Source organism: Leuciscus leuciscus (genome assembly GCF_965113295.1).
Source record: "Leuciscus leuciscus genome assembly, chromosome: 3".
Classification (NCBI taxonomy): domain Eukaryota; kingdom Metazoa; phylum Chordata; class Actinopteri; order Cypriniformes; family Leuciscidae; genus Leuciscus; species Leuciscus leuciscus.
Window position 1 is genome coordinate 51,706,452 of NC_138727.1, and position 12,381 is coordinate 51,718,832.

General features: G+C 36.9%; 1 protein-coding gene across 1 annotated transcript in view; it reads left to right on the forward strand.

Moving 5' to 3' along the window:
- LOC309493630 (uncharacterized protein) overlaps positions 1-12,381 on the forward strand; it is a 456,302-nt gene that overhangs the window by 201,981 nt on the left and 241,940 nt on the right. The window lies entirely within an intron of this gene.

Consider the following 12,381-nt stretch of genomic DNA (forward strand, 5'->3'; position numbering starts at 1 on the left):
TGAGATCTGTACTCCGTCATTGAAACGGGTATCCGTGTGTGGACCACGGAAGGTCAGTGTCATTGACTTGCATTGGAGTAATATCCGTGGCCGCATCACGGAATTTGGGGTGATTCCGTGATGGCTCCACGGATTTTGAGTTAAGGGCCCGTGGACATTTCACGGAATCCTGTGAGACCAGGTTGGCCCCTCATATTCATCCTTTAAATACTATGAAACCCAAAATTCCCAATGGCAATGTCTCCAGCATTGCAGTATACACGGCTCAAGAAGCCGGCAAAACATTTGCGATAGTGTCCTTGGCACTCTGGCTTAATCTTTCTGGAAACTTGACCCGACCTCACACTCGACAATCAAGTCCCCACGACGAGCTGGGGATTTCGGAATAGGAAGACCCTCCCCTGTGACACGCCGTTTCATCCCGGGACGGACAATGTCTTGAGTTGTTAAGTTAACCGTGCGATTATCCAGAGTTGGAACGTTATGCAACCACAACCCAGCTAACAGACTTTTGTTATAAGAACGTTCTCCAAATATTCAGTGTTGGTTCTGGGAAAATTGTCCAGTTTTCTTGATGTTAGAGCAGTGGTTCCCAATTCCAGTCCTCGTGACCCACTGCTCTGCACATTTTGTAGGTCTCTCTTATCTGACACACTCAGGTCAGTTCATGGAGTCTCTCCTAATGAGCTGATGATCTGGTTCAGGTGTGTTAAATAAGGGAGACATACAAAATGTGCAGAGCAGTAGGTCACGAGGACTGGAGTTGGGAACCACTGTGTTAGAGGAACATGTTTTAAGAGGTGTAATGTTCCTCAAACGTTCTTTCAAATTAATTTTGATTTAAAATTCAACATTATAGGAACGTTGATTTTTTATTAAATTCCATCTGTAAATGTTTGTGTGTACTCAAAATGTATGACTAACTTTATGTCATTCTTACCTAGAGGGACATCTGACAGATTCCTTGCCATAATGGAGCATTTTCCTGGTTGTTTCAAGTCATCAAATGTGCCAGGTTTATTGACTTCCAAAATCGGTACTACTTGTGTACTTTCAGAATTCATTGGCTTTAGACATTTAGGTTTTAGTCATTTATATCAGGGGTTTTCAACCGGTGGTCCGCGGCGGCATTGCATGTGGTCCGTGACATGCATTCCAGCCTACGTAATTTCACTATTAAATAATTTATTTTTCCTAACATTTCCAGAATATTTGCATATTGGTGTGAATACTAAATTTAATGAAACTATCTAAAATAATATAGAGGAGTTGAGATTCAAACTGACACAGGATAGGCTAGCTTTGCACCTATCAGGTCTATGCTTTGTTAACGGTGTGTTTTGCGTCCCCAACGCCATATACGTACACATTCATCTTGCACGCGAAATAGACCAGCATCTCGGAGTTAAGGAAATACATTATTGAGGTTTCATTGAAAAGACGCTTAATATTGGTGAATTTAAATTTGGAGTGGAGTGGAGCTGTTAGCTAACGTTTCTAACTAAGGCGAAGATTGCTAGTCAGCACCAAGCATGGATCGCTTTTTAGTGAGGAAAGTGACAGATGTCAGGACAGATGGACAGGCTTCTGCTGCATGCTCTTCAGACAAAGCTACAACTTCGGAGGAAACAGGGAAACGTAGTGGGAAACGAAAAAGAAAATACAGTGAAGATTATGTTAAATATGGATTTACAGTAACGACTGACAAAACAGGAGAGGAGGTACCACTGTGTTTCGTATGTTCAACGTTGCTTTCAAATGAATCCATGAAACCGTCGAAACTTTCTCGTCATATGGAGACACATCACAGCTTCTTGAAGGTCAAGCCTATTGAGTATATGCAACAGATGTTGCGTGATTTCAAAGGACAGCAGACGCTCATGACATTTACATTTATTCATTTAGCTGACGCTTTTATCCAAAGCGACTTACAATTGCTATGTCAGAGGTCGCACGCCTCTGGAGCAACTAGGGGTTAAGTGTCTTGCTCAGGGACACATTGGTGTCTCACAGTGGATTCGAACCCGGGTCTCTCACACCAAAGGCATGTGTCTTATCCATTGCACCCTGCAGCTCTACGAAAAACTAGAGGCATTTGTTAAAAAAATGTCAAGATGGATAGAAAGAGTGGAGAGTGGTAACTTGGCTACACAGCAAAATCCCCAGTGTTAAATTAACACTCCTCAGTGTTTATATGTGTCCACACTACAGGGTGTTAAAAATTAACACTGAAGCAGTGTTGAAGTTAATGAGATAATTAAGTAAACACTGAAGCAGTGTTGAAGTTAATGCAATAATTAAGTGATTAATTAAGTGATGATTGGCTATTAGTGGTGACACCTGATGATAACAAGCAGACTCACTGAAAGAAAGAGAAAAAACAATAACAGAAAAAAGAGAAACACAAGAACTACTGACTTCGAGTCATTACACATTGTTGCACTTATTATTACCAGTTTGACTTTATTTCTGTCATACATCGACAAAAGTTATTGAGAGTCAACAGAAGTTTAGACGGTAATATTTTATGGAATTTTTCTTTTCAAGTTACCATTTTGGTGGTCAGTGTTTGCTTTAGTTGGGCTCTTGACCCTTTTCATTTTTTAATATTAGCTTTTCTCTGGTTGCTACAACTCTGTGTTTATAAAGCACATTTGTTACTGCAAGAGAAAACATGATCTGCTCACAATATGTTTTGATGATAAAAACATTATCATCGTGTAGTGTCATGATTCACTGATGTCATTCAGACTCTAAATCTTTGACTATATGCTTGATGTCTCGTTTTAGTATTGGTGATTGTAGCTCTGAGATTCTACAGTTTGAGATCCAACAGCAATATGAAAAATTTTGAAAATACTTTGATCAAAGAAGTTATTGTGTTTAAACGCACAGACATCAAGAATCAGCATATGAATCTCAACAATGGTGACAATAAACAAACTAGTGACAAACAGATAAACTCTGAACATCACAAAACAAGATACTAAAGTCAGAACAAAACAATAGCAAAATAAAAGCCAACAGAAAAAAACAATGAAAATTACAGGACAATTCAGCTGCATAATTTATTCATGCTGCAATGCATGATGTCAGCCATTGATGCGTTCTGATTGGTGGCTCCCATCATGCACTGCAACATTAAGCATTTGTTTGATTGTCACCATTGTTGAGATTCATATGTAGATTCTTGATGTCAGTGTGTGATTTTAAATCCTTCAGATCTTTAAAACATTGCTGGAAGTAACTACTGTAGTGAAAAATTAATAAAACATGTGGATAATCAGTTTATAATGCTGGGTGACATCATTGAATCAGGTCACTAGTAATTTCATCATTGAAACTTAACCAGGGCTGAATTACCAAAAGCATCTTAAACTTAACTTGATTGCAGACCAACTGCAACATATGGTCTGTACGATCAAATTAGGCTTGCGATGTTTTCAGGAAACACAGCCCAAATCATAGTTTATTTTGCCACAACACATATGCTCTATAAGCACAGAGTTGGAGCAGCTAGAAAATTACTAATGTTACACAGTAAAGGGTCAAGAGCCCAACTAAAGCAACCACTGGTCACCATAATGGTGACATGAAACGAAACATTCCATAAAACATTACCATCTAAACTTCTGTTAAATCTAAATAAATCTAAATAAGACCGTGTGTAGATGTATGACAGAAATAAAGTCAAACTGGTAAAATAATAAGTGCAATAATGGCTCAAAGTCAGTAGTTCTTGTGTTTCTCTTTTTTCTGTTCTTGTTTCTCTTTCCTTCAGTGAGTCTGCTTGTTATCATCAGGTGTCACCACTAATGGCCAATCATCACTTAATTAATCACTTAATTATCTCATTAACTTCAACACTGCTTCAGTGTTAACTTAATTATCTCATTAACTTCAACACTGCTTCAGTGTTAATTTTTAACACCCTGTAGTGTGGACACAAATAAACACTGAGGAGCAGAGGTGGAGATTCCAGGGGTCAGAAAGTAAAAGTCCTGCCATATATTTATTCCACCCATGAACTCACACAGCAAAAACTCTAGTGTTAAATGAACTCTCCTGGGAGTTTATTTGGCTCCAGACTCAAGAGTGTTAAAGTTAATGAGATAATTAAGTGATTGATTGAGTGATGATTGACCATTATTGAAGACACCTGATGTTAACAAGCAGAATCACTGAAGGAGAAAAATCACAATTTTAGACACCGTTATGGAGATTAGTGTTCGATTTAGTTGGGCAGTTGACCTTCAAATGATTATCTTTAGATTTTGTTTGGCTATTGATCTGAGTTATTACAGCCAGATGATCAAAAAGAAAAGGTGATCAGGTGGTGTTGGTTATGTTTGAACATAATCATAATTTGATCTGAATCACTAAACTCAATTAGAGCCTAATCTCTGACTTAAATGTATATCGGTCATTACAACATCACAGTAATTCTACAGATTAAGTTCCAGATTTTTCAATATAATTCAAATTATTTCTTAAAAGTTGTTCTGATAAAGAAAAAGAAAACCTTTCTTTAAGGCACACACAGACATCAAGATTCAGTGTATGAATCTCAACAATGGTGACAATAATAAAGCATGTTGCAGTGCATTCTGGGTGCCACCAATCAAAACTCATCCATGGCTCCCATCATGCATTGCGGTATGAATAAATTATGATCTGAATTGTCTTGTTTTCCTAATTGAATATTCTTTTTGTCACCATTGTTGAGATTCATACACTGAATCTTGATGTCTGTGTGTGCCTTAAAGAAAGATTTTCTTTTTCTTTATCAGAACAACTTTTAAGAAATAATTTGAATTATATTGAAAAATCTGGAACTTAATCTGTAGAATTACTGTGATGTTGTAATGACCGATATACATTTAAGTCAGAGATTAGGCTCTGATTGAGTTCAGTGATTCAGATCAAATTATGATTATGTTCAAATATAACCAACACCACCTGATCACCTTTTCTTTTTGACCATCTGGCTGTAATAACTCAGATCAACAGCCAAACAAAATCTAAAGATAATCATTTGAAGGTCAACTGCCCAACTAAATCGAACACTAATCTCCATAACGGTGTCTAAAATTGTGATTTTTCTCCTTCAGTGATTCTGCTTGTTAACATCAGGTGTCTTCAATAATGGTCAATCATCACTCAATCAATCACTTAATTAGCTCGTTAACTTTAACACTCTTGAGTCTGGAGCCAAATAAACTCCCAGGAGAGTTCATTTAACACTAGAGTTTTTGCTGTGTGAGTTCATGGGTGGAATAAATATATGGCAGGACTTTTACTTTCTGACCCCTGGAATCTCCACCTCTGCTGAGGAGTGTTAATTTAACACTGGGGATTTTGCTGTGTATGTTCCCTTCAGTTGAGGAATATTCTGACAGCACTGACATTAAAGACATTGTGTGTGAGCATTTGAGGAAGCTTGTGCTTCAATTCCGAAAGTACTTCAATGATTCTGATGAGTGGCGCTGTGACAGCAAATGGATCCTGCTCCCATTCAGTGATGATGCAGCAGCAGGGTCAAGCTTAACCACTGTAGAAGAGGATTAGCTCATAGAGATGTCCACAGACTCTGTCAGGAGGCATATGTATGATACACAACCCCTTGTGAAGTTCTGGATAAGTTGCCAGACAGAATTTCCAGAGCTTACAGTAAAAGCAGTGAGGTGTCTTTTACCCTTTCCAACTACATACCTCTGTGAGAGCGGTTTTTCCACACTGGCATATCTAAAGAACAAGTACAGGGCAAGGCTGGAACCAGAGAATGATATGAGGCTGTCACTATGTACCACTATATCACCACGAATAGACAGACTGTGTGGAAGTCACCACGCCCAGAAATCCCACTAACAGGTAAGGAGTCCCCCCCCCCCCCAGGTTGCATATGTCGCATCAATGTTGCATAGTCCCAGCATTGTATCTTTAATGACTGTTTTTCAGTGTGTGTGTTAATATACAGTGTTATATGCAGCGTCCAGATACTTTGTTATAAAAACTATTTTCTGCAGTGTTTTTAAAATAAGTGACATTGAATGCACTCTAATTGCTTTTATACATGTAAATTCATGCTCTATTTTGTTTTAAATTATTTTCTGAAAATAAGATATTAATTGAGTTTTAAAGTGAACTTTTTCTCACATTTACATGTTCAAGTTTAAGTATTTGCAATGTTTTAAATAAATAATTGCATGTTTTGTAATAATTGTGTCTCTTTGGACTAAATGTCAGGACTTGTGTAGGATAAAAATTATAAAAGTGTAATTTTAATTTAGTAAGAATTAATTAATGATTAGGATTAATGTACTGTTAACCAAGTTTTTTTTTTTTTTTACAGTAATGGTACTGTATTACATGATGTCAGTAACATGTAGTTACTGTAAAACTAAAATGCGGTTATTGTACTGTAAATCTCAAATACAGTAACTTGCTGGCAACAGTGTTGCCAGTAAGTTACTGAAAAAAAAAAAAAAAAAAAAACTGGAAAAGACTAATAGTGTAAGCAGGGTTAAGCCTGGGAAAACCAGGTCGCTGCTGGAAGAGGTGTTAGTGATGCCAGGAGGGGGTGCTCACCCTGTGGTCTGTGTGGGTAGTGACTAACGCCTAGTAATGTCCTTCAGATGGGACGTTAAACCAAGGTCCTGACTCTCTATGGTCATTAAATATTCCATGGCACTTCTAGTAAAAGAGTAGGGGTGTAACCCTTGTGGTCTGGCCAAATTCCCTCCGCTTTCAAGTAGTTCTATCACTCTCTCTCCTCTCTACCTATAGCTGGTGTGTGATGAGAGCACTTTGGCTGTTGTACTGAAGCTACCATGGATCCAAGTGGATCTGCACACCGGTGGTGGTTGAGGAATTTGGGTGTACAGTAGTACATAGTAAAGCACTATACAAATGCCTCATTCCATTTCATTACTAGCTTTACTTACCAACCAGTGTGACTTTGTTTCTGTCATAGATCTACAGAAGTTTTTATTGAGAATTAACAGAGGCTTTTATTGAAAATGTTTCATTTAAAGTCACCATCATGGTGATCAGCATTTGCTTTAGTTTGGCCCTTGGCTTTAAAAAAAAAAAAAAAAATCTGTCTGTTTTAACCAGAGGTGGAGATTCCAGGGGTCAGAAAGTAAAAGTCCTGCCATATATTTATTCCACCCATGAACTCACACAGCAAAAACTCTAGTGTTAAATGAACTCTCCTGGGAGTTTATTTGGCTCCAGACTCAAGAGTGTTAAAGTTAATGAGATAATTAAGTGATTGATTGAATGATGATTGACCATTATTGAAGACACCTGATGTTAACAAGCAGAATCACTGAAGGAGAAAAATCACAATTTTAGACACCGTTATGGAGATTAGTGTTCGATTTAGTTGGTCAGTTGACCTTCAAATGATTATCTTTAGATTTTGTTTGGCTATTGATCTGAGTTATTACAGCCAGATGATCAAAAAGAAAAGGTGATCAGGTGGTGTTGGGTATATTTGAACATAATCATATTTTGATCTGAATCACTGAACTCATTTAGAGCCTAATCTCTGACTTAAATGTATATCGGTCATTACAACATCACAGTGATTCTACAGATTAAGATCCAGATTTTTCAATATAATTCAAATTATTTCTTAAAAGTTGTTCTGATAAAGAAAAAGAAAATCTTTCTTTAAGGCACACACAGACACCAAGAATCAGCCTGTGATTCTCAACAATGGTGACAATAATAAAGCATGTTGCAGTGCATTCTGGGTGCCACCAATCAAAACTCATCCATGGCTCCCATCATGCATTGCGGTATGAATAAATTATGATCTGAATTGTCTTGTTTTCCTAATTGAATATTCTTTTTGTCACCATTGTTGAGATTCATACACTGAATCTTGATGTCTGTGTGTGCCTTAAAGAAAGATTTTTTTTTTCTTTATCAGAACAACTTTTAAGAAATAATTTGAATTATATTGAAAAATCTGAATGTTAATCTGTAGAATCACTGTGATGTTGTAATGACCGATATACATTTAAGTCAGAGATTAGGCTCTAAATGAGTTCAGTGATTCAGATCAGATTATGATTATGTTCAAATATAACCAACACCACCTGATCACCTTTTCTTTTTGATCATCTGGCTGTAATAACTCAGATCAATAGCCAAACAAAATCTAAAGATAATCATTTGAAGGTCAACTGCCCAACTAAATCGAACACTAATCTCCATAACGGTGTCTAAAATTGTGATTTTTCTCCTTCAGTGATTCTGCTTGTTAACATCAGGTGTCTTCAATAATGGTCAATCATCACTCAATCAATCACTTAATTATCTCATTAACTTTAACACTCTTGAGTCTGGAGCCAAATAAACTCCCAGGAGAGTTCATTTAACACTAGAGTTTTTGCTGTGTGAGTTCATGGGTGGAATAAATATATGGCAGGACTTTTACTTTCTGACCCCTGGAATCTCCACCTCTGGTTTTAACTGTTTAAAAGGCACATTTGTGTTTGGTAAAAAAAATCCAAAAGAAGTGAGATCCAGTGATTATGTCTGCTTATTGATGATATATCTGATTCGTTTAACTTTTCCAGAGTTTAATGTCTTATTATTTGTGTGATGTGCAATTAATCTCACATTATTGATTATAGCAGGTGAAACGGGCGTGCTTTGTCTTTAACAGTTTTATGTTAGATTGGATGCACGTCCATTAACCCTTGTATGTTCTGCGTTGTGTTCTTGTTGTACTGAGTGAAGAAAGGACCCGGACCACGACCAACTGCTGGTTGCTCTTTTAATGAAGGCAGAACGGCAGATTTGTCTGTGAATAAAAAAAAATAATAAAAAAAATAAAACAATACATAAGGCTATGTCACATGCAGTCTCCACACAGCACACAGATCTCAAGCTCCTGTTAGCAGATAAACATACAGAAAACCCTGTAGACTAGCACGTGGAAACTCGTCTACTTTAAAGCTTGCAAAAAGTCTGTTTACAAGATTTATATTCAATTGACACATTAACTGCATGTTCACAACCTCAAAACTAACATTTATACATGCACTGTTAGCCCTTGCTGTAAAAAAAAGGCCAAATTCTGACAATATTATACCATTTTCCATTAAAACAGTAATATACTGTAGAAAACAAAACTAGCCTACAGGAATATACTGTAAATGAACAGTGCTCAAAGTCGACAATCAGAGGCTGTTTTCCCAATCACACCCTATATCCTCATTCACTATTCCCTAGTTCACTAATAAAGTCCACTTGAATGAAAATAAGTGAGTGAATTGAGAAACTGATGAACACCTGATAAGCAGAATCACTGAAGGACAGAGAAACAAGAACAGAAAAAAGAGAAACACAAGAACTACAACTGACTTCCAGCAACACTGAGTGTGAAACCAGTTTACGATTATTTCTTTCATACATGTACAAAAGTTCTTGTTGGGAATTAACAGAGATTTAGTTAATAATAAAACATTTTGTCACCATGATGAAGATCAGTATTTGCTTTAGTTGGTCTCTTGTCCCTTAACTTCTTACCTTTCATCTCTCTCTGGCTGCTGTAACAGTGAGATTGTAAAACACATTTGTTATGGCAAGAAAAAGTCAAGAGGAAGATGATCAGGTGCTTTTATTCTTTTGTGATGATGTCACAATCATCTTGGACATGTCTGATTTTCAGATTTTTCCTGTATATATTCATTGAAATTATGGGTATGTCATATTTAGCATATATCTGTGTATCTACAAAGTGAAATAAAAATTTCTGTAATCATGTCTTCTGAAAAATAACAATCATATAGTGCGTTCAATTTTATTTTACTCTTGCTTGACTCAGACACACACAGATATCAACAATCAGCATATGAATCTCAACAATGGTGAAAAGTTTCATGTCGCAATGCATGCTGGGTTCCAGGATAATATAAAACTCCCAGCATGCACTGCTGCATGAATAAAAAAAAAAAGAAATATTGCCACCATTGTTGAGATTAATGTGCTAAATTGTGATATCTCTGTGTTTCTAAAATATAGTGTAGCTCTGTTTTTTTTGGTTTATGCATGATGTGTTAAAAAAAAAAGAGTCATAGTAATTTATTGCTGCTGTAGTTTCACAGTAGTGCTAATGTAACACTTTTGATCGAGGATAAAACTCTGAATGAGTAATAATTAATTCCTTAGTGAATGAACAGGCAATATGATGATTTTGTCATCATAAGCATTACAACCACAATCATTCATAAACTGTGTGCGCACAAGTGTGACTTGCAAAAACAGCTCAAGCAGCAAAAGAAAAATGAATGTTTTAGCATCAACATCCCAACTAAAGCAAGCACTGATCTCTATAATGGTAACTTCAAACAAACATTTTCAATAACAACTTCTGTATGACAGAAATAAAGTCATACTGGTTAATAATAAGTGTAATAATGTGTAATGGCTGGAAGTCAGCCGTAGTTCTTGTGTTTCTCTATTTTCTGTTCTTGTGTTTCTCTTTTCTTCAGTGATTCTGCTTATTAACAGCAGGTGTTCAACACTAATGCTCAACAATCACTTACATATTCTCTTAATTATCTCACTGCAACACTGTCTCAATGTTACTTTTTACTCATTGTAGTGTGGATTTTCCTGTGGGGTTGAAAGGGTTAACAGTGTAAGATAAAAAGACACACCCACAAAATGTATTTTAACAGTAATAAACTGTAAGTTATAAAACAGGTTTATACTGGCAACACTGTTGCCAGTAGTTTACTGTAAAATTAGTTTTTTGGGTCACCATTGTGCAGAAGAGTAGAGCCTGTGCTTCAGTCCAGGAGAAGATCTACAAACACTGATGATTTGCTGCATGTTGCTTTATTTAACAGGCGGTGACTGTAGTTGCTGATCCAGTGGAAATCTCTTTATGTTCAATAGTTTTTTAGTGGTCTCAAATGAAAGAAGTTCAAAGTTATACTTTGCTCCCATTATTAATGCATTATAAATTTTAGTTAATACATTTAAATGACAGTTGGTCAATTTAAGGCAGTCGGTTTCTGCAAGTGTAATTAGTTCATTTGAATTAGAATTTAGTGCATTTTTACAGAAACAAACTAGACTACAGTAAAGATCTGTACAATTAACAGTATTTTACTGGCAACAGTGTTGCCAGTATTTTACTGTAAAAAAACCCGGTAAGGTCTAACAGTGTGCATAAAACAAGGTTTGCATCGTCCAAAAACCGAAATAACTGTTTAAAACTGACATGCAAAATAATACATTACCTCCTCTCAACTATGCAGACTGAAAGAGAAGCGCATGAATAACGGCACAAGGCCTGCGACCTCTTAAAGTGACAGTACAGGTATTAACACCATGGTCTGAATATGCATTCAAGCATAAATATTGGCAATAAAATGCATCTTAAACATATAGAAAACAATGTTCATCAGGATTTGGTAACATTTCAACTGTAAAAGTAAAGATATAATTTCAACCCGGTTACATAAGGCCTGTGATGGAACAGCATGCGATCCAGCAGTATTGCGACAATCCATTTGACACATTAACATTATTTTGATGCTTGCTATCTATATGGGACCCTAATCAAACACACCTAAACCAGCTAATCAATGTCTTCAGGATTACTAGAAAGCTACAGACAGGAGAGTTTATCAGGGTTGGAGCTAAACTCTGCAGGACAGTGGCCCTCCAGGACAGCATTTGCCCATCCCTGTCCTAGAGTTTCTTCTAATGAGCTGATGAGTTGAATCAGGTGTGTTTGATTAGGGAGACAAAGAAAACGTGCAGTGTTGGGGGTCCTTCAGGAGCAGGGTTGGGAAACACTGTTCTAAGCTATCTGGGATGCTGACGAGATGAAACTGATCAGGAAAATTATTTATAAAGCAATCTTTAGTAGCAGAAGTGATAGTTCTATATTTAGAACACAGAGTCGGCTCTGCAACCTTGTTTTAATTAAAGGGGGGGGGTGAAACACTCAGTTTCAGTCAATCTCATGTTAATCTTGAGTACCTATAGAGCAGTGGTTCTCAACTCCAGTCCTCGGGACCCGCTGCTCTGCACATTTTGTATGTCTCTCTTATCTGACACACTCAAATCAGTTCATGGAGTCTCTCCTGATGAGCTGATGATCTGGTTCAGGTGTGTTAAATAAGGGAGACATACAAAATGTGCAGGGCAGCGGGTCCCGAGGACTGGAGTTGAGAACCACTGCTATAGAGTAGTATTGCATCCTTCATATCTCCAAAAAGTCTTTAGTTTTATTATATTTATAAAAGAAAGATAGGCTGTACCGAGTCTTTCCAGAAAAAAACGACCGGCTGGAGGCGTGCCATGTGGGCGGAGCTAAAGAATCACGAGCGTGAATCACACACACAC